General features: G+C 25.9%; 1 pseudogene; it reads left to right on the top strand.

Moving 5' to 3' along the window:
* The first annotated feature begins 821 nt into the window (after positions 1-821).
* Positions 822-940, top strand: LOC148581987 (5S ribosomal RNA; annotated as a pseudogene).
* The last annotated feature ends 24,745 nt before the right edge of the window (positions 941-25,685 follow it).

Below are 25,685 nucleotides of genomic sequence, written 5' to 3'. Positions count from 1 at the left end.
AAAATTAATTCATAATTTTTTTAAATCATTCTTTTTATCTCCTTTTTTCACTCCTCCTTCTTTCTAACATAACAGTTACACATATCACTACTAATAAAATTGTGAATTGAAAGAATAGAAAAAAAAAAAAAAAAAAACATGAAAGAAATTTTTATTAATTGTTATTTGATTGAATTATAAAGATATATATATAAGGGAGTTCTTTGGTGGCCAAGAATATAGTGACCAAGAAAGACCAAGTTTTGACTGACTTATATAAAGAGGACAAGTGGCAACAATAATAATTATGAATGATTCTATTAGGTGTGTGAGTGCTATATGTATTGCAGGGTATATTTGTAATTACATCTTTAAAAAAGTGCTCCATGTATATGGGCTTTATATGTAATTGGACAAAAACAAACATCATATAATTGCTATTTTTTTAAAATTAATCTAATATAAAGTGTTATCTAATTCTTCTTGACAAAATATTTTCTCAAATAATTATTAAAGTTTTTTTCAAAAAAATTTATTATTTAATTAGATAAAATGTATTTCAAAAATAAAAATTTCATTAAAGTGATGAGAGTAGTTTTAATGGTTACGTACATAATTACTATTTACTATTAATTGAAAAATATTAGCTAAATATTTATATTATATATTTTAAATTATGAAATAGATAAATATGAAATATGCGTAGACAATTATTTATTAAATATACCACATGTTGTTATAAAATTATTTTATAATTATTCACGTTATTTTATCAAATTATGCTACTATTCTTATTAGAGAAATGCTAAGAAAATATTATAATTTATTTTTTTAGCTATCATTTGTGCGATCATACCAGCACAAAAGCACCGGATTCCATAAGAACTCCGCAGTTAAACGTGCTTGGGCGAGAGTAGTACTAGGATGGGTGACCTCCTAGGAAGTCCTTGTGTTGCACCTCTTTTAAACTCCGCCTATGTTACATTTGCGGTACATAGCCGGTCCCAAGCCCGGATAAAGGAGGAGGGTTGTGTTAGGTCTTCGGCAACCAACATAAAAATATAGCCGAACCCCCATGACATGAATCAAAGACATTATTGCGCTAAAGCTAGGTCGTTTCCCGGAAGCAACGCGCCGTATGGCTCGAGTACGGTGTCGAAGCAAGAGCCGCTGCATCGGTGCCCGGATGTAGTGTTAAATGAGCAAGGGTTCTCGCGTTTTCGTGAACGGACGAGGGTAAATAAGCTAGTTCACAAAGGAAAAGGTAAAGGTCGAAGCGACAGAAGGTTGAGATTTGGGACATGGAACATAGGCACTCTAACAGGAAAGTCCATGGAGGTGGTGGACACCATGACAAGGAGGAAGATTAACATTATGTGCCTACAAGAAACGAAATGGGTTGGTGCAAAGGCTAGGGAGTTGGATACTTCTGGTTTCAAACTTTGGTATACAGGAAAGGTGAAGAATAGGAATGGGGTTGGAATAATTGTGGATAAGCAGTGGAAGAAAGACGTAGTGGATGTCAAGAGGGTGGGAGATCGGATCATCTCTATCAAACTTGTGGTGGAGGGAGGTGCTTTCCATGTGATTAGCGCCTATGCACCGCAAGTGGGTTCGGACGAACAACACAAGATAAGGTTTTGGGAGGATCTAGAGAGTTTGGTTCAACGCATACCTTTGGGAGATAAGATTTTCTTAGGAGGAGATTTAAATGGCCATGTTGGGAGAGAAGTGACTGGATATGGGAGTATTCACGGAGGCCATGGTTTCGGAGTGATCAATGCCGAGGGTAAAACTATTTTGGATTTTTCCTCAACTTTTGATCTTCTCATCGCAAATACATGTTTTAAAAAGAGAGACGAACATCTTATAACCTATAAGAGTGGCATGACAAGCTCTCAAATCGACTTCTTCTTGTTGAGGAGAGTCGACCGGAAATTTTGCATTAACTGTAAAATTATCCCGGGAGAGAGTTTGACAACACAACATAGGGTGCTCATCATGGATTTTCGCGTTGAGCAAAAGTTGAGGAAAATACATCATACGAAGAACCCAAGGACGAGGTGGTGGCGGATGAAAGGGGAGGAACAAAGAAGCTTCCTAAGACGGGTAGGAGAAGAGGCAAAGTGGGATGGGAATGGAAGCGCGGAAAAAATGTGGAGGGAGATGGCAGAAGTTATTAGAAGAACAGCAAAAGAAAGTTTTGGTGAATCTAAAGGAATAGGACCAAGAGACAAGGAGTCCTGGTGGTGGAATGCGAGTATACAAGAAAAGATAAAGATAAAAAGGGAATGCTTTAAAGAGTGGTCTTTATGCCGCAATGCAGATAACTGGGAAAAATATAAGGCGGCTAAGAAAGAGACAAAAGTGGCTGTAAGTGAAGCAAGAACAAGAGCATATGAGGGTCTCTACCAGTCTTTGGGCACGAAAGAAGGAGAAAAAGGTATATATAGAATCGCAAAGAGTCGGGAAAGAAGAACGAGAGATTTGGATCAGGTTAAGTGCATAAAGGATAAGGATGGAGAGGTGTTGGCTCAAGAGGAGAAGATTAATGAAAGGTGGAAGAGCTACTTCTACGAGTTATTTAATGAGGGACAGAAGACTCTTCCGAGCCTTGGTCGATTATGCACAAGGGAAGAAGATCAAAACTTTAATTACTATCGAAGGATTCGAGACTTCGAGGTAAAAGAGGCTCTAAAGCAGATGAAAAATGGCAGGGCAGTAGGACCTGATAATATCCCGATTGAGGTTTGGAAGGGTCTTGGAGGAAAAGGTATCAACTGGTTAACCAAGCTTTTTAATGAGATTTTAAGGTCAAAGAAGATGCCTGATGAGTGGAGAAAGAGTACCTTGGTACCTATCTACAAGAATAAGGGGGATATACAAAGTTGCGGAAACTATAGAGGGATTAAGCTTATGAGTCATACTATGAAGTTATGGGAAAGGGTGATAGAACAGAGGTTGAGAAAAGAGACACAAGTAACAGAGAACCAATTTGAATTTATGCCAGGCAGATCTACCACTGAAGCGATATACCTATTAAGAAGGATGATGGAGAGGTATCGTAGTAATAAAAGGGATCTACACATGGTGTTTATTGATTTGGAAAAAGCGTATGATAGGGTACCAAGGGAGGTCTTATGGAAGGTTTTAGAAAAGAGGAGAGTAAGGATCGCATATATTTGGGCAATTAAAGACATGTATGATGGGGCCACAACTAGTGTGAAGACTCAAGGTGGTGTGACAGAGGAATTCCCTATTGGTATAGGATTACACCAGGGATCATCCTTAAGTCCATACCTTTTCACATTAGTCATGGAAGTACTCACAGAGCACATCCAAGAGCCTGTGCCATGGTGCATGCTTTTTGCCGATGATATTGTCCTTATGGGAGAGTCAAGGGAAGACCTAAATAAGAAGTTGGAGTTATGGAGAGAAGCTCTAGAAGTGTATGGTCTGCGCATAAGCCGTAGTAAGACGGAATATATGGAATGTAAGTTTAGTCTGAGAAGGGAAAACTCCAATATAGAGGTGAAGATTGGAGAAAACATCCTGCGAAAAGTTAAAAGTTTTAAGTATCTTGGGTGCATCATACAGGATAATGGAGAGATTGAACAGGATGTAAATCATAGGATCCAAGCAGGTTGGTCAAAATGGCGGAGTGCATCTGGTTTTATATGCGACAAAAAAGTGCCTTTAAAACTTAAAGGTAAATTCTATCGCACCGCTATAAGACCGGCTATGCTAAATGGTACGGAGTGTTGGGCGGCTAAAGGGGAGCACGAACATAAGTTGAGTGTGCAGAGATGAAGATGTTGAGATGGATGAGTGGTCATACGCGATTGGATAAAATAAGGAATGAAGATATAAGGGAGAGAGTTGGAGTAGCACCCATTGTGGAAAAGATGGTTGAATCGCGTGTGGGAAGAAGACCGATAGAACATCCAGTCAGGAGGGTGGATGAGATGGAAGATGGACAAAGGGCGAAAGGCAGAGGAAGACCTAAGAAGACCATCCATGAGGTGGTCAAACGAGATCTACATGTAAACGGTCTCTCTGTAGACATGATACATGACAGAGCACAATGGCGTCGTTTGATTCATGTAGCCGACCCCACTTAGTGGGACAAGGCTTTGTTGTTGTTGTTGTTGTTGTTGTTGTATCATTTAACCATAGACTCAATTCATTTAGTCTAGTTTCTTTAGTCTAGTAATCCAACAACATACTTTATCTCATATTTTTAAATATTGATGGCTAAATAATTACCAAAAATAATAAATTTTGATAATCCTCTAGTATTTCTCTTCTTATTATTTTATTCTAAAAATTAAAAAAACCAAAAATAAAATTAAAATTTTAAACAAAATAAAGAAAATTAAAACTTTTAATTTTTTCGACAAAATAAAATAGTTGGGGTAGATGTAGTAATAAAATTTATTAGTTTAATGAATAATTTGTTTTTTTTTTTTTTTTTTGGACTTGGTTCAAGGTCCATGAAAACAAATGTGACTTAAAGAATGGCTAATCTTTGCCTGATTTATGAATTATATAAGAGTATAAATTTATAAAGTGTCTAAATTTTATAAGAAAATATTATTATTTTAAATAAAATTAACTATTAAACAATATTGTTGATATTACCATAGTTATTATTATTTTTGTTCTTGGTATTATTGATATTATTATTGTTATTATTAAAAAAGAAAATTTTGGAGATTGTTAATCTTTAGTTCTTTTGGCCATTTTTTGGTCAATATAAATACTAAATTATCTTTAATAGATAAATTTTATTAATTTATGTGTTTAAACTCTGAAAAATTTGGATGCAAGTGACAATGATTCATGTGTGCAAAATTTTGGTAAATATAGGTGCAAACTATATGCTTATTGTGTATAAAATCTCTGTAAATATAAGTACAAATTATTATCAATTAAGTGCTGACCAAAAATAATAATATTTGTTTATCATGTAGCATTGTTCTTATTAAAAATATTCATAATAATTTTTTTAATAAGATTTATTTTTTCGCTTTATCAATCCATATTAAATCTGATTTTCATAAATCATAAATTCATAATGTCATACTTTCAAGAATTAACTTAATTAAATAAACTAGTTAAAAATCATTCATACGAGATTGTCTTAAAATTAAATGCATTGTTAATTTTTTTTTGTCCTCTCAATATTTATATAAGCGTGGTCCTTGTACAAGATTTTAAAGAAACAAATATAATATAAAACCTGCAAAACTACCACAATTTGTGAAGTAAATTTGTTAATTTTTATAATTTTTAAGATTTTAATTTATTATTTTTAATTTAACTAAAATTCTTAATTTTTTAATTAGTATATCCATAATTATGCATATTATTTGTTAATTTCAAAACTATAAGTTTCAAAATTAAAGAATAAATGGACATTGACAAGCACGAAACGTAAAAGTAAGAAAAAAAAATTACTCGTATTTTCTTAGAATATCCATGTAAAATTATGAAAAAATATATTTTAATTTTAGTTGTATATAAAATATTTTTGTATTTATATTATCAGGAACGGATCTAAAATTTTTAATATGGAGGAGTCAAATTTTAGATAAATATTTTTTATTTTTTTTTTTTAGATTTTTTCATTACATAAAAGCAATCTAGGAATAATATAATATTATTGAATTAATTTTATCCAGATATATAAAAAAATATGTTATAAATTCTTTTTGGTAATTATATTTTTTATATGAAAATTACATAAAAAAGACAATAATTAAGCTATAAATCTATCACATAATAAAAAATAACACATATAAAATTATTAAATTATATAATATTTTTATTTTCTTAGACATATATTCCATATGTAGGCATAGTTCTTTAAAATTTGAAGGGTGAATGAAATCACTACTGTTCCTACATGTTACAATAAAAGATGAAAAAAGCTTAAAAATTAATAAAAACTGAAATTCAAATTTTGTATTTAATTTTGAAAAAAAAAAGTGTTTCTACAAACATATAACTTTAAACCATAAATTTTATTTTCGAAAAAAGTAACCTATATATAACCGTCTAAAGTGGCACGTCAGCATAAATTTTGTATATTTTAGATTTTATGGTAACAAATAATTATAATAAAGAAATTTTATAAGTCTAACCAGATTTATATAGTATAATTCTAAAAATATTAAGACGTAACAATAGTAAAAATATTATTTAACTTTTAAATATCTCTCCAGCACTTAACCGATAATAATTTATACTCATATTTACAGAAATTTTATACACAATAAGCATATAATTTGCACCTATATTTATCAAAATTTTGCACACATAAATCATTACCATTTGCATTTAAATTTTTCAAAGTTTAAACACATAAATTAATAAAATTTATCTATTAAAGATAATTTAGTATTTATATTGACTAAAAGATGGCCAAAAGAACTAAAGATTAATAATCTCCAAAAATTTCTCTTTTAATAATAACAACAATAATATCAATAATACCAAGAACAAAAATAATAATAACTATAGTAATATCAACAATACTATTTAATAGTTATTTTTATTCAAAATAATAATATTTTCTTATAAAATTTAGACACTTTATAAATTTATACTCTCATATTATTCATAGATCACCAATCAAAGCTTAGCCATTCTTTGAGTCAGATTTATTTTTGTGAACTTTGAATTAAGTCCAAAAAAATTAAAAAAATAAATAAATTATTCATTAAATTAATAAATTTTATTGCTTCATCTACTTCAACTATTTTATTTTGTCGAAAAAATAAAAAGGTTTAATTTCTTTTATTTTGTTTAAAATTTTAATTCTACTTTTAGTCATTATTTAGCCATTAATATTTAAAAATATGAGATAAAGTATATTGTTGGATTACTAGACTAAAAAAATTAGACTAAAAGAATTGAGTCTATGATCAAATAATAGCTAAAAGAATAAATTTTAATGATTCCTTAACATTTCTCTAATAAAAATAGTAGCATAGTCTAATAAAAATAGTAGCATAGTTTAATAAAATAACGTGAATAATTATAGAACAATTTCATAACAACATGTAGTATATTTAATAACAAATTGTTTACGCATATTTCATATTTATTTATTTCGTAATTTAAAATATATAATACAAATACTTAGCTAATATTTTTTAATTAATAGTAAAAAGTAATTATGTACGTAATCATTCAAACTATTCTCAATATTTTAATGAAATTTTTATTTTCAAAATATATTTTGTCTAATTAAATAATAAATTTTTTTGAAAAAAATAACTTAAATAATTTGAGAAAATATTTTGTCAAGAAGAATTAGATAACACCTTATATTAGATTAATTTAAAAAAAAATAGCAATTGTTTGATGTTTATTTTTGTCCAATTACATATAAAGCCCATATACATAGAGCATTTTTTTAAAGATGTAATTACAAATATACCCTGCAGTACATATAGCACTCACATACCTAATAGAATCATTCATAATGATTATTGTCACCACTTGTCCTTTTTATATAAGTCAATCAAAATTTGGTCTTTCTTGACCACTATATTTTTAGCCACCAAAGAACTCCCAATATATATATATATAGACTGTCATTGCTTATGAAAAATAAAAATAAAGATAAGAGAATATAAGATAAGAAAATAACATAAAGATAAGATAAGATAATAAAGACTAAAATTGTAACTGAATTTATGTATTTTGTTGGGCTAAATTTGTAGACCGTGAGACTTCTTTATTGTTGTCATGGACTAAAATAGAAAAATGGTTTAATACGCCCCCGCAAGCTGGATGATGAAAGATGTCAAGAACACCAAGTTTATCGAGATTAAAATGGAAGGGTTGAGAAGACAAATGCTTGGTGATGTCAGCTAGCTGTCCAGAAGAGAGAATTGGGAGAAGTTTCATCACTCCACCTTAAACTTTTTGTCGAACCAAGTTACAATCAACCTCTAAATGTTTGGTTCGTTCATGAAAAATCGGGTTAGCAGCAATATGAAGAGCACACTGATTATCACAATATAAAACGGGTGGACGGATAGGAGAGATGCATAAAAATTGTAACACATTTAGTATCCATTGAAGTTCACAAGTTGTGTTGGCAAGTGCACGATATTCTGCTTCAGTGAATGAGCGGGCAACGGTGGTTTGTTTCTTGATCTTCCAAAAGACTAAAGAGCTTCCTAAGAAGACACAGTAGCCTGTTAAAGATCGTCGAGTGTCAGGAGATTCGGCCCAATCAGAGTCACTGAAGCCGAGAAGCTGAATTTCTGATTCTTTTGAAAAAAAAGTCCTTTACCAGGGCTAGTTTTCAGATATCGTAACACATGCTTAGCAGCTTAAAGATGAGATTCAGTTGAAGATGTCATAAATTGACTTAATTGTTGAGTGGCATACATGATGTCTGGTCGAGTAGTGGTGAGATAGATAAGACGCCCAACCAAACAGCGATATATAAAAGGGTCAAATAGCAGGGGACTTTTGTCTTGATAGAATCTTGTGGTACTATCCATTGGAACATAGGCAAGTTTAGCACCTAATAAACCAGAATTCTCCAGAAGATCAAGACAATATTTTCTCTGAGATAAGCAAATTTTCTTTGCTGATTGAGCAACCTCAATACCCAAAAAATATTTTAATGGTCCTAAGTCTTTAATTCGAAAGTGTTGGTGCAAAATAGACTTAATGGCAACAAATTCAGAAATAAAATTACCAGCGTAAACAATTTCGTCAACATAGACTAGAAAAATAGAAATTTGAGTACTAGTGAATTTAACAAATAGACTATAATTAAATAAGGTCTGTTGATATTCATAAGATAGCAAAAGATGAGAAAGTTTGTCATACCACATACGACTAAATTGTCGTAAACCATATAGTGACTTCAGCAGCTTGCAGCATTGATTCGATCAAGGCGATGTAAATCCGAGTGGCAGGGTCATATAAACATCCTCAGAAAGATTCCCATGTAAGAAAGCATTATTGACATCTAACTGATGTATGGGCTAATGCTTCATAGAGGCTAATGCCAAGACTAATTTGATGGTGGCAGGCTTGACAACAAGGGAGAATATTTTCAAAAAATCAACACCTTCAGTTTGAGTGAACTCTTTAGTCGCAAGATGTGCTTTATATCGATCAATTGAACCATCAGGCTTGCGTTTGATACGATAGACCCATTTACAGCCAACTGGCTTAACGCCTGCAGGGCAATCAACTAGACGCCAAATTTTGTTCAACTCAACAGCATCAAACTCATCATTCATAGCACTACGCCTTAGAGTGTTGATTGGCATCCTTAAAAGACTTTGGCTCAACATTAGAATGTAGAGATAAAAGAAACTTATGATGAAAAGATGAAAGAAAGAAAAAAAAGAGACATAATTGAAGATAGAGGATAACGACACTTTGAGGGAGAGAAATTTGTGGAGTGAGAGAGGAATTATACAAGTAATCAGAGAGATATGCTGGAGGTCGGTGAGGTCGGTCGAAATGACGAGGACGGGGTCGCTCATGTGATGAGGAAGGTGACGTGGGATGAAAAGGTGATGGTGAGTTAGTATCTATTGCGAAAAGAGGGGAGGTTGTATGACTTGAAACAGATTCGGGGGTCATGGGTTCAAGTTGGTGAGGACACGACAGTAAGGAAGAAAGAGGGTTTGTTGGAGAAGAGAAAGAATTTGATGGAAGTGGGACAATGGATATGAGTAAGGGTCCAACTGGAAGACTAACTGAATCTTGTTTTTTAGAAGGCGTGTTTGGCAGTATTGGATTGAGTGTATGGAATTGGACATTTTTTGTGACTAAGGGCAAGATTATTTTATAAAAATTCACATTTTTAGAAATCTCAATTATTTTATCTTCTAAAACATAAACAATATATCCTTTATTAAAACCATGTTGAAAATCAATAAACACAGTTTTTTTGGCTTTTGGATCAAATTTTGATCTGTTTGTCATTAGGGTACAAACAAAATATAAGCATCCAAAAATTTTAAGGTCATGATAATTTGGTGGATGATTAAATAAAATTTCAAATGGTGTTTTAAAATTAATTGCGGATGATAAAACTCTGTTAAGTAAATAACAGCATGTTTAACAGCATAAGACCAAAAAGATGATAGTAAATTAGATTGAAACATAAGAGTACGAGTTATATTTAAAATATGTTGATGCTTGCGTTCTACCCTTCCATTTTATTAAAGAGTTTCAACACAACTACATTGATGAATAATACCCTTTGAAGCATAAAAATTATGTAAAATGAATTTTGGTCAATTATCGGAACGAATAGCTTTGACTTTAAAATTGAATTGTGTTTTAACTAAAGTAATAAAATTTTTTACATAATTTTGCACTATTCCTTTTGATTCTAATAAAATAACCCATGTAAAGCGATTAAAATAATCAATAATAATAAAAAAATATTTATGATTATGAATAAAATTTTATCGAAACGGACCCAAATATCAAAATGTAATAAATCAAAATTTATATTAGCTTTGTTAAAACTTTGAGAAAATAAAAATTTCTTTTACTTAGAAAGATGACAAATGTCACAAGTCTCATCATAATGACAAATCTTGGATATTAATTTTATTTTATTACTTTTAAATATTTTATTATTTTTAATTTTGAATATTTATGTTTTATGTTTATTTTTTAAATTATTGACTGATTTTTAAATTAGTTAACTATAGAAACGGATCTAAAAATTTTATAAAGGAAAAAGCTGAAAATTAAAATATTGTATAACTAAATATAATATTATATATTTAATAATATATATAATCATGATTAATATTTTTTTAATTAAAAAATACTAATAAGTTCTTGTTATATATAAGAAGGTTATGTTAGTTCTTATAATTTTTTTTTATTTTGAATTCAATAAAATATAAAAATTATTATTTTTTAATTTCTTTACTATTTGTTAAGTATTATTGAAATAATAAATTATATTTTTATGCTTCATATTATAAAAAAATATGTTATAAAATAATATAAATAAATTATTTTAATAATTTTATTATATACATTTAAAATATATTTATGAATAACATATATAAAATATAATTGTATTAATGAATTTATTTAATCTGTTATAATTTTAATATCATGATAAAAATAAATAAATTTTAAAATAATTTACTTTTATATATGTATTATAATATATAAAGATATTTTTAGTTATTATAAATATTAAAATATTTTTATATGATAATAGGTGTAAAAATTAAAAAAAAATATCTAAAAAAAAGTTTAAATATTTAAAGATTTGGATATTTATGTAATCAAAAATTAATTAATAATAATATTTTCTTCAATTTAAGTAATATTACTTGTTTTTAAATTTAATAATTTAATTATTTATTTTATTTTTAAAATAAAAAATAAAATTATATAATATATAATAATTTTATTTACTTAAAATTATTAATTTTTGTTCAAAAAAGTTGGAAGCAAGGCCTAAACTTTGCCTCCTGAATCCGTCCCTGGTTAGTTGAATTAATATTGGTTTCTTAACCAACTTGGGTTGGTCGAGTGATCAATTCACTCGTCCGCTTAAGCAAGTGTCGGGAGTTCGAACTCCGCCTTGTTCATGCAGCAACTCATTGGTCAGCGACAGACCCTTAAATGAAGTTCAGATCCACGACGGATTAATCTTTAACCTGTCGGGTTGGGACTTGGAAATACCGTTTGGGTAAACAAAAAAAAAATATTGGTTTCTTAAATTTTTGCAGATCTTATCCGAGGATCTGAAGTACAAGAAATTAATATTTTAAGTAGTTAATATTAACTCATTTTTTTTGTTATAAACTTATTTTATTAACCTTTATTTTTGGAAGGATTAATTTAGGGTTTAAGATTATAATTAAAAATTAAAAAATGAGCTAATATTATTAAAAAAAAAAACTCACTTTCTAATTAAACTCATCTTATATGATGAAAAGTTATTGGATACGAAACTAACGCATTGTTTGATTTAAAGGAAATTGAGTGGAAAAAAAAATGTAAGGATAAAAAATGGATGGAAAATTAACTTTTTCTCCGTTTGGATCAGCATAAAAAATTGGAGAAAAACAAAAAAATGATACGGAGGCCATCCAAAACTTTTCTTCTCGGACATGAGATGAAAACTGAGGGAAAAAGTATAATCAACGGTAAAAATATAAATTTATCCTTTGTATAAACAATGATAAAAATACATTGGTATATTATTATTTATATATAATATAAAAAAGAGTATTAATATAATTTCACTTGATTATGATTTTTTTTATTAAAAAAAATTCTATTTTTTTATTTATTTTTCTTCATTCAAATAACATAAAAAAAAAAATCAACTTTTTATTTATTTTCTTTCCTTTCCTTTTATTTTCTTTTTTTTTTTCTTTCATTTTCTATCTTCCATCTAAATAAAGTGTAAGAGTCACATTGTCTCGTATATGTGGCTACCAAGGAGGTTTGTTACAAGCGGCGAAGATTTAGAATCAGAGTATAGTATCAACAACAACAACAAAAGCAGTTGCAACATAATAATAATAATAATAATAATAATAAATGATGCATACGAGAGTGTGTAAGAATAATATAATATAGAAAGGTGTTTGAAAGGAACAGAATTTAAATGAAATTAAAGGGAAAGAGAAAGTGGTGTACGTATAGGTTGTTTTGTATCCATGATTCCAATCGAAAATGGTGATGGGCTACTTATTATGAAGTATGGACCAACACACACGTGAATCCCTTAATTATTATTATTCCATTCTGCCATATAATAGTGACACTACCACACCAACAATAATATACTTACCTCACAAATCTTAGTACCTCCTCTAGTGTAGCCTTAGCTTGCCACCACTTCCATATAAATACAACAATGCTTTTCCTTAATACATTATTACTAACCACACTGTGATCATGTGTATGTCTATTGTTGTTTTAATGTTTTAAGGTTTAAAGCTCTTTTACTAATTTGAAGATAGAAATTACCTTCTTTAAATTGTTAGTATCTACAAATAACCATTTAAGAGATATAATTACTTAAATTGTCTTTTTTTTATTGGTTTAAATTTTTTGGAGAAATAATTTTATGATTTGGTATTAAAATTAAAAAAAGAATTGGGTCAGTAATTTTTAGTATTTTCGTTATTATTTAACTAGTACAAATAATAAATTATTTTTAAAAAATAAATTTTATTAATTTATGTGTGTAAATTCTGAAAAAATGTGAGTATAAATTATATTGATTTATGTGTACAAAATTCTTATAAATATAGATGCATGCAAACTATAGTTTTTGTGTGCAAAACTCGTATAAATATAGATACAAATTATTGCTAACCAAATCCTAAAAAAAATAATAATATTTACTAGTTATGTAGTATTACTCAAAGTTTTGTATTCGAAAAATCTAAAATTTGATTCTTGATGAACTTGAAAAGAAAAAGTAAGACTAATGAAAAGAAATTGGATTTATGCAAAAAAAAAAAAAAATTCAACAAATCTAAAAAGACTCCAACTTAAAGTTGACGTGTAAAAGATATATTCATTCGTATTATTTTTTTTTTAATTTAAATTTTTTGGAGAAATAGCTTTATAACGAATAAAAAATATTAATTAATCACTAAACTTTTTTTATATTTCTTCAAATTCAATTTGAATTCGAGATCTTTGATTAAAACACGTATAGTCATGTAGATATCCAACACTGCAGTATTTTAAAATAATGAATTAATTATATTGTAATGTAGCAATAATAGGCAGAAACTGGTCCAACAGTTATGTGAAAGTGTGTGATAGAGTAATTGAGTTGGAGAGGGAGACAGACACATTATGTGGCTGGGGTTAGTTTTCTTTTATCAATGCTCTGCTCTGCTCTGCACCTTCCCTTATCAAATCTTTGCATGCATGGCTAATTACACTCTTGCCAGATATCAAACAATAATATGCTGTAAATATAAATTTCATTTAAGAATTTATTTTAAATTTTTTCATATATAAATTAAATTTGAACTCCTAAATATATTTATTTTAACATATGAATGAGCAAATTATTTGACCAATTTTAAAATTGATCTATTGTCACTTTAATATATATATATATATATTACCAAAATAATATATTTTAGTATTAATTTGTGATATATATATAATGTGGCTAAAATTTTTATATATGAATAAATTTATTATGAAATACAAAAATATTTTATTATTTTAGTATTTTACACGATTGTAATAATAGCACAAAACGTTATTAATATTTTATAATAAAAAAATTAATTATAAAAGAACAAAATGTCACTTATATTTTGTAATAAAAAATATTATTTTAATTATAAAAACACAAAACGTCAATAACATTATGTAAATGGCCATATATAGCATTATTTAATACATAATTGGTTCATTATTGAAAATTTTACGCCTAAAATACAATATAAAAAAAAGTTCACAGAATGTTAAAGTCATAATTAATTTAAAATTGACAAAATAGTAGATGAATTAAAACTTATTAATATAATAATAAAAATATTATGTACTTATAAAAAAATAATTATTAAATTAACTATTATATATTTATAATTTATTTTTTATATCAATAATTAAATTAATACTTGATATTTAGTATAGATCTACAACAATACTCCTTCAACATCTACAAGTCAATTTTCCCAAGTTAGCATGGGTGAGGAATTGAGGATGATACAAAATTGAGAGAGAATTCATAGAAGATAATGGAAAATTGGGAATAAAAGGGGATGGCGATATTGTAGCAAAGAGACAGAGAGGAAAAGATAAACAAGTGAGACAAAGAGCCAGAAACCAAAGGGGAAAAAATAACCGACAAAATCCGTGGATTCAGCGAATACAAACATGTGCACGTGGATACGACCTACCACACGACCACTCAATCAATCATATGCCATTTTCTTTCCTTTATTACTTTTTTTAATTATATTTACAGTAGTTTACCTTAGCCTAATTTTTTTGTAAAAATGCAAAAAAGCAAAATTATTGGAGCAATTTGTAATTTTTGTATAAAAAATTTTAAGTATAAAACAAAAAAATAAATAAGTGAAGACAATGGGGTGATTTTTTTAAAATTGTCGTGCTATAGGATAAAGCCGTTTTAAATGAAAAAGTTAGCTGAATTTAATATGTCAAAATGTATTACATATAAATAAAGAGTTTAATTTTTCATAATGTAAAATATTTTACACAATCGTCACAATCGATCTCTATTTAGATGATAATTCACATTGTTAATATAAAAAATAATTATTTTATTAATATAACATTGTGTAAATAGATGTACGTATAAAACGATTTTATATTAAAAATACATCAGAATTAAATTTATAAAAAAATTTATTATAATTCTATCTAAAAGTAGTTACAATTGTCACGGATTGAATAACAAAAGATAAAACCTAATCGTAACTGAAGAAAATAACTTAAAATTTAAAATAATAACAAATTCATTATATATTTATAACACCTTCCCTCAAAATTGAAATCGTCTTGCAAAGGCCAAGTTTGTATTTTGACAATTGAAAACAAATGATCTAAGATATTAAAGAAAGTGAAGACATAAGAGTATCAACTAAGTGGAGGATTTACGCCATTGATGTTCAGAAAATGAGAAGTCTTCAATAAGAGGATGTACATACTTAAAATATCTGAGAATGATCAATTATTGGAGAGTGCTGAAGTTTCTCCACTAAAACCATTAAAATTGATGGATCCTTTATTATATTTATATATATATACAAATATAGGTAAATAATTCTTAACTAGTTAATTTTAAACAATCGTAATTAATAATTATTAATTTTATGTTTTTTAAAAAATAAAATTTAAAAAATTACTAATTAATAACAATTAATTAGTATAAAAAACAGTTTAAAAATAGGGTAAAAAATCCAAATAAACCAAGGTGAAAATTTTATTACCCAAATCAGCCAAAACAAAAATTATTTCAGCAATCCATCAATGGCCATTTATATATAATTCGAATCAATATGATTCGAACTACAAATACATGTAATTCGAAACAACTTGCTTTCGAATTACGTTTGAATGAATATGCATGTAATTCGAATAAAGTAGATTCGAATTAGAGAAGGCTAAATCGAATTGACTCTATTCGAATTAGTAGGCTCGTATGACTCTATGGAGTTCGAATCATATTGATTCGAATTATTCAATGTTGGTGACACTAGGTAGTTGCCTATATAATGCTACGTTAATTGGATATATATCAATTTTTTTTTTCACATTCTTATTTGGATAGTTGGATATATATCTTATAGTTGATACAAAAATATTTACTGTATAATTTTATTTTTCTAAAAATATTATATATATATATATATATATATATATATATATATATATATATTTTGATGATTACACAATTTTAGAAATATTTAAAAAGTATTATTAAAATTAAAATTATATTTTTTATTATTTGACAATAAAATTAAAAATTAAAAATTAGGGATTAAAATTAAAAATTAAAATATTTATGAGCTATCAATTCGAATTTCATACAATACTCTTCTGCCCATTCTTGATAGCTCATGAATATTTTTTAATAAATTTATTTAAATTATACCACAAAAAAATATTTTATTCTATGCAAAACAATTTAAAAAAATGGCTTAAAAAATGTTATGAGTACTATAAAAATTTGTAATGTTCTAATGACTTAAGTACTCAAATTTTAAATAAAGTACTCTACATAGTCAATAATAATTTAGAAATTAAAAAAAATATTTTATTCCATACAAAACAATTAAAAATATATTTTATTTATTTTTCCACACATATTTCCTAGTCATTATATTGCCATTGGAATCCTCGTATATTTCTAATTTCTCAACCTAACCTTCACAAATTCTAACACAATCTTCATATAATTTTACTTGAGATATGTGTCTCATTTTCTGTGATTTGTATAAGTGAGTCAATATATATAAATGGGTAATAGACGTATCAGTACAAGTTTTATTATTGACTAATGATAACTCTATTTATATTAATATAGAGAGTAAATCAAATAAATATTTAAATTATTGGTCTCTAAAATTTGAAAAAAAATATTATTCTTCGTTATAAATATGTTTATTATATTTTTTTTAATTTTTAAAAGTTGTTTTACCAAATACAATTATAGTACTTGTGCTTATTAAAAACTATTTTTAATGTGATTTTACCAAACGCAAGTGCTGTAACTTTTAAAGAGTCGTCTTTTAAAATACAGCTTTCATAAGCTACTCTTAAAAAGTAAAAGCTTTACCAAACAAAGCCTTGTTCAAATTATATGGTGAGCAATTCGAAGTTTATACAATACTCTTCTGTCTATTCTTGATAGCTCATGAATATTTTTTAATAAATTTATTTAAATTATACCACAAAAAAATATTTTATTCTATGCAAAATAATTTTAAAAAAATAGCTTAAAAATATTTTTAAAATTATTTTGCATAGAATAAAATATTTTTTTTGTGGTATAATTTAAATAAATTTATTAAAAAAGATTCATGAGCTATCAAGAATGGGCAGAAGAGTATTGTATGGAATTCGAATTGATAGCTCATAAATATTTTAATTTTTAATTTTAATCCCTAATTTTTAATTTTTAATTTTATTGTCAAATAATAAAAAATATAATTTTAATTTTAATAATACTTTTTAAATATTTCTAAAATTGTGTAATCATCAAAATATATATATATATATATATATATATATAATATTTTTAAAAAAATAAAATTATACAGTAAATATCTTTTGTATCAACTATAAGATATATATCCAACTATCCAAGTAAGAATGTGAAAAAAAAAATTGATATATATCCAACTAACGTAGCATTATATAGGCAACTCACTAGTAATTCGAATCAACTTAATTTGAACTACCTAGTGTCACCAACATTGAATAATTCGAATCAATATGATTCGAACTTCATAGAGTCACATGAGCCTACTAATTCGAATCGAGTCAATTCGATTTACCCTTCTCTAATTCGAATCTACTTGATTCGAATTACATGCATATTCATTCAAACGTAATTCGAAACAAGTTGTTTCGAATTACATGTATTTGTAGTTCGAATCATATTGATTCGAATTATATATAAATGGCCATTGGTGGATTACTGAAATAATTTTTGTTTTGGCTGATTTAGGTAATAAACTTTTCAGCTTGGTTTATTTGAGTTTTTTACCCTTAAAAATATTTGTTGATTTGTTGTTAGCTAAATTCTTGTTGATTATATAACAGAATTGATAAAAAAATAGTTGTAATAATAAAAAATAATTATAGTTATAACTGATTAAATAACAAAACGATAAAACCTAAACTTGATGTAGCTAAATGAAACAATAATAACATATATATATATTTAGTACCAAAACAGATATTTTTTATTTTAAATATTATATTCAATTTGTTTTTTTTAACGTATTGTTCTTGTCTAAATGATTTTATTATTGTTGTTGTTCTTACTATACAGTATTGAATTTAAAACTATAAATTTAGGTGATTAACATTTTTTATTCCGGCTATCAAATTTATTTTCTCTTTCTTTTTTTTTTTTAGTTTTATTTTTGCACACAAATAGTTACATTTTTTATAAATAAAAAATGAAAAATCTTCTTCTATTTCTCTTGTTGATCATTAGCTTCAATTATTAGTTGTTCCTATTTTCTCATCATCATTCTCAATTTAGCTGGTGGTTAAATAATTATAGATTATTTCATTTATTACATGTTAATTGACAACGCACATATATAGGACAAAATCTTGCATACATTTTCAGTAAATTATTCTGTACTAAATACTTGACCAAGCATGTGCACACACACAAATAAATTATAGCAATCCACGTAGCAATTAAAGATACACATGCGTGTATAATTTTATCACTTTTATTTTAACATTTTCTGTATTTACCCTTCAGTCCTTCTCACACAATATAAATTAATCATATATTTTTAATTATGATGTTATATACGTACGTTACGAATCTATTTCTCCCAAAATCTTAAACAATGATCAAGAAATGACATATATATATATATATATATATATATATATATATATTTGGAGTTCATCAATAATTAAACTTTAAATTTTAAATATAAAATTTTAATATTATGTCATAAAATTATTTTTTTTTTAAATTTAAATAAATTAAAAAATATAAATAATTATATCTCTAACCATATCTATAATTATATACATAATTATGTTTTATAAGAAAAAATTAAGATTTTGAATGTAAACCTAAGATTGTTTTAGTTAGTTGTTCCAGGGAATAAGTTAACTTGATTTAAATTAATGAAAGCGTTAATAAATTCTAAAAAGATTCCTAGTGATAATTCACATTTGTTGTGTATGGGAAAACTAGAGGAGGATAAATACAAAGAAGCATTAACATCGTTTCTGAGCTCTCCATGCATGGAAAAGAAAGTGATCGCAGTAGCTAGTTGTTCTTGGTTTGCACAAAATGCATTAACTCCTTTTCTTTTTTGAAGTTAGCAGCTGAGATTGTGAGTCTTTAGTCTTCTCACCATTTAATTTTTGCAGTTTTCTTTACAAGGTGACTAAAGGTGTGTTTTGACAAACACGTTAGAGATGATAAAAGTGCGTTTAAGCGCTTTGAACGCTATTCTTTGATGTTTGGCAATTTTTTTTCTCTGAACGCAGACGTAATTTTGCATTTCAAAAACCCGTTCATTTAAAGCAAAAAATTATAGCTTCTGCGTTTACTCAAACAATTTGAATCGTTGATATTAATTATAAAAAAATATATAATATATATCAATTAAAATTAATGTTTAAAATTATTAAAATATTGGTGTTTCACAAACATCTAAATTTTTTTATAGAATATACCAAGCAAAAATGGGGATTCGTTCGGTTGAGTGAAAAATAAAATAAAAAATAAAAAGATTATGCTGTATTACATAATAATAAAGAGTGGCATGAATATAAGTGTAGTTTGCTTGAAGTGAATATGATTTAATTTGGTGAATGAATATGTTTGAATAGATAGAATAATGACGAAGAAGTAAATGAGAGAAGGATGTAGATCAATAGAACATAAGGAGAATAAATTAAATTAGATGGAATCGGAGATATATAGCATGTGATTAAGAACAAAAGAATACTTAAGAAAACTCTAAATGAGGTGATAAATTAGAGAAATTTGAGTATAAATGAACTGATTTTACTATTTTAGACATGATTTATGACTTGACATAATGATCTCGTTTGAATTATGTTGATGTATGATACTATGATTGAAAATATGTTGTATTGATGATGTTTTGTGCGTAAAGGATACCATCTCTTAGAAATTAATTTAAAAACATAATTAAATTTTACTTATAATTATAAGAAATATAATTATTTATATATCTTTTTTACGAATTTAAATTTTTTAAAAAGAAAGTAGTATAGAATTAAAATTTTTCAAAGTGAAAAATTAATAAAATAATAAATTTAATAGTAATTATAACTTCTCACTTTATCAATTTTTTTATTTTAGAAGATTTAAATTTGTATCATAAGATAGCATCAGAGCTTTTATAACCTAAAGATTTAGAATATAATATTTGTTAATCTCAAAAGAAATCATTTTTAATATAAGACAAAAAAATATGTACAAAATTTACATAAATAAAAAAATTACATAAAAAGACATATTAGAGATATATATAACTATTTATATGTCTTTTTTTATCATTTAAATATTTTAGAGAAGTAGTATCATAAAAATAATAATAGCATCAAACGGTTTTTCCAAAACATTTAAGTAAAATTGTAAGTTTAAGAAAATATTTCATGCCAATTTGAGAAGTTTATGTTGTATTTAAAAGCCTAATTTTAATAACTATCGGTATACGAGATATATATATATCTACAAAATAAAAAATTGGCACTTTTAACATTATATATTGTAATTTTTTTAAAAGAAAATGTTATAAAATTCAAATGCACGCTTTTTTCATAACACATTTATATAAATCAACCTAACAAAGAAAAACTATTTTTAACTGCAGATCAGATTTACTCCAATATATATAACAATGTAGCTAGGTTAAGATAATTAAGATACCTTATTTAAAGAATTACAGTGATGTCAATTTTGATTTCCAATACAACATAAGCATAAGAAAAGAGAATAAAGATAGAAACCATACAAAAAACGTAAGGACTTGTATTTTGTCCAAATAAGCTAAGACGGAATGTTTCCCATCAACAGAATATACGACATGATTAATTATTTATTATTAACATTTATCATCCAACCATGCAAGAAAGTCTTCCCTATTATTGATTGCGTTCTTTCACGTAAACTTGCATGCATAAATTAAGGGACAGGAAAAAATATTTCTTATAAAAATGGAAATTATTATTCACGTATTAGACAACTTGGACACGCTTGTTTAATTTGAGTAATGTTAGGTAATCTGTTTTTTTCAATTAATAATATCAGTTAATTTTTTAAATTATTTTATTATTTTAAATTATAACGTTTAAATATTAAAATTAATTGATATTCACTAATTAACTAAAAATTAATTTTTTTTATTTTTTCGATAAATAAAGGTAGGAAAAGTTTATTTTTATGCATAAAAAATGTATATGTTACATTTCCACCTAGCAAATAAATAACAGGTTTTAATAAAAAAAATATCCTATGAGTTGTAATAACAAATTTTAATAAACTATATTAGGTGTATACTAAAATAATTAATCATCAAAATTAATCACTAAAATAAAATATATATTAAAATATAAAATATATATTAAAAATAAATTAAATTATATATATATTTAACATAAATATATTATGACTGATATTAATATACAAATAGTATTTTAGATTTTAAGTTCTCTCGGGTAGAATTCGAAGTTATATATGTCCGTACTTTATTTTTTAGTTTATAATAACTTCAAAAATTAAAAAGTAGCTCTGCATGACCATGCATATTTACTATTTATTTAGTCACCAGTCATGATAAATTAAAGATTTTAATATATAAAATGTGATGGTGACTATTCAGGCAATAGTCATGATTTGGTCAAATTAAACAGGTTTAAGAGTAGATGAAAATTGAGTCAGAATTTTAATTTTAAATTAATTAATTTTATCAAAAGAAAAATATATTAATTAAATTTTTTACGATAATAAACAATGAATACGATATCTTTTTAACAATTTGTCGTATAAAATTTATGAAAAATTATCACAGAAATAATAATTTTTAAAGTAAAATTTTACTTATTTTATTAAAATTAATGATAAATATTAAATAAGAAATAGTCGATAAATGTTATATATAAATTCAGAAGATAACAAATATTTTACATTTTTATTATTTAAAATAATATTATTCTCATGCTTATGTAAAAATAATAAAATACATCACTATAAATAATAAAATATATAAAATTTTTTGTTTTATTTCACACTATTTATTAACGAAAAGACATAATATATTTACTGTTTGTTATCGTAAATAATTTAATCATTCAATTAAAGACTAATGAATTCAAAGTCAAAATATTCATGATTATATAGTTGTCGCTTTACTCTAGATTTAATTATTATATGGTATTGGTTTGCCGATTTTCAATTAAGTTTCCACCCTAAACGCTTGTAATTAGATTTAGATTTAGATTATTATATTAAATAATAATTTTTAATTAGATATTTATCAATAGTTATATATCTTTAAAAAGTTTATATATATTTTCTTCTTTTTTTACGCTAATTGTTTGTATGTTTTATTAACAAGGTAATTATATATGAGTAGATATCTAACTGAAAATTTTTATCTAATATATATAATAAATATTAATTACAAATTTTAAATGGTAAAAATATAATTTAAGGTTGGGTAAAACTATAGATAAACTAAATAGCAACCTATTGTTGTGAATATATATGTAAGAGAAAGATAACAACCAAGTTGCCTCCACCACATATAGTTAATTAAGTGAAAAAAAAAAAAGCTAGAATAAAAAAAAATGGTTTCATCATATTTGGTTGATAATTTAGAAAGTGAATGAGATGGTTCATGACGATCTTGTCAAAAACAAAAAGACAAATAAACAATAATAATCTTCTTGCACTGCAATTTGATTGATAATGTTTTTATCATTGTAGAATAACCAGAGAAATAAAATAAAAAAAAATGAAAATTAAACAAAGCTGGAAATTGTGTTGGAGGCTATTGAATAGAATCAGCCAAAATGAGAGCCGTGATCAAAATGGTATGCATTGGCCTTATTGAGACATGGCGATCCATGAATGTTTCTCTCTCTCTCTCTCTTTCTCACTCCCATAAAACTAGTGCAGTGAAAAGATAAAAAGATGGGGCTATGGTAGCATTTAGTATAAATCATGGGACAAGCTAGCTTTGATTGTGAAAGTTCAAAATATGCAGCCAAGCAATGCTGATAACTACTACATCACAAACCCACCAGAATAATTGACTAAAAGTTTTAATTTTACTTTTAAAGTTTATATCTTTTCAAATTTATTTCTACGTTTCAAAATTATTTTCATTTTGTTCACAGTATTTAGTAACTACTCAATTTTACCTTTAAAATTAATTAATTTCTAAATACCAAAACCAATTTTTTTTTTACAAATGTTGAGAGTTAAAAAAAAAGTTTTTGCAATTGGTTAAAAACTAATATTATTTTTTATTTTTTATAGTATCTTTAAACTCTGACAGATCAAAATTATTTCGCTGTAAATTTAAACTTCATTTAAGAGTTTGTTAATGGTCAACCTCCTAGAGTCGAAGAAATAGCTCATGGATTTTCAACAATATATCTCTATCAAGCACTTCATTTAAGAGTTTGATTCAGACTCATATAATTTTAATTAGGATCACGCTAGGAAGACGATGAAATTTTTAACAATATTATCTCTATCAAGCACTTCATTTAAGAGTTTGATTCAGACTCATACTTTTCTTTTTAAATAAGGTTGAATACATCAAGATTGTTTATCTCATATATTATATTATATTTTTGTCATTAAACTTCCAATGCAAAATTCAAACTACACGATCAATCCAAATTAGTTATATTATCATCAGCTAAAATGATTCAAAATGAAATAAAAATTAAGTTTAAATTTTAGTAGAGATTATTAAAATTTAAGAAGAATAGAGTATACCTTAATAAAGAAGTACTATTGTATAAATGTGCAGGATACATTTCCCTAAATAAACTGGATAGGTTAAGACTTAAGACTTAAGAGGGGAAGGTAAAAATGTTGACTCTCTGTCTTTGTCAAGTCCATTTTGGTACCCAAAGTTGTCCTCGAGTTTGCATGATTATTACGTGGAATGCCACTCACGTACGGTGCACATAATGTGCAACCATACATCACTATATAGCTGCACGCTTCAGAGAGAGAGAGAATTGTAATTATTAAAGAAAGAAATAACAACTTGATATGAGAAGAAGGAAAAATTTAAAAAAAAAAAAAAGAAAAATTGTACAAGAGAACAAAATAGAGGCCCTCGTGCAAACTGATGCCTCAATGTACATCACAAACTTTCGGATTTAATAATAAATAAAGAATGAGAAAGCAAAGTAAGTAGAGAGGGGTATAAGAGGTTACATGTGTGCGTGTGGGTAGACATTCCTCTCCCTCTCTTCTGCACCCCTCTCCTACAGGGCCCCCTCTTCTCTTTCAACCAATTTCTCTTTTCTTTTTATTAACATTTATGCACTTGTTTGGATGATTTTTTTTTAAAAAAATATATTATTTTAAATTTTTGTTAAATTTTTAAAAAAATAAAAATAATTTTATATTTAAATATTCTATATAATTTTTTATTTTTAATTATATTTAAATATAATAATATAAAAATATGATTTATTTATTATATTTTTATTTAAAAAAATATTTTAAAAAATATAAATTATAAATTTTTTAAAAAAATATATTTTTATTTTTTAGTAAATACGTTAAAAAAATTCTTTTTTATTGAAAAAATATATTTTTTTATTAACTTAATAACACCTAAACAAACACTATAAATTAACACAATTTACTTTTTTAATCAGTATTTAGTCATTACTATATTTTTATAAACTAATATTAAAAAAAATTAAATATACTAGTAGCGTATGTGTGTTTGTTAAAATTATTGGCTAATATAAATAAAAATTATGTATTCCTTAAATTTTCTCTATTATAAATAAAAAAAATTTAATAAATTTGCATAAATTAATTTTAAAATAGAATTAATTTGAGTGTAGCTAGTGTAAGCTTGAAAAATGAAAATGCTTGGTACGAGGTTCTCTATGTGTTTAAATTAGTCTAGTTTTTTTTTTTTTTTTTTTTTTTTTTGTCAAATTGCAATGCTTTTTGCAAGTTACAAGAAGAAAAAAAATAGCTATATCAAGTTTAGATATAAAAAACTTGAAATTTATATTCTTATATTTTACCCACATATCTCATTTTGGGGGTATTAAACCAAATTTATATCTATATCTACTTTTTTAGCATACATTCAACATATTTCTATTTACTAATATCGGAACATATTTACAGATTTAATAAACGGCTATAAAGCCTATATGTAGTGGGAAACAAAAAATATTTGAATTTGTATTTTTGTGTAATATATTTGGAATCT

This window comes from Arachis ipaensis, chromosome B10, assembly GCF_059453495.1.
Source record: "Arachis ipaensis isolate K30076 ecotype BB chromosome B10, ASM5945349v1, whole genome shotgun sequence".
Taxonomy (NCBI): Eukaryota; Viridiplantae; Streptophyta; class Magnoliopsida; order Fabales; family Fabaceae; genus Arachis; species Arachis ipaensis.
This window is presented reverse-complemented; position numbering and strand designations above follow the sequence as displayed.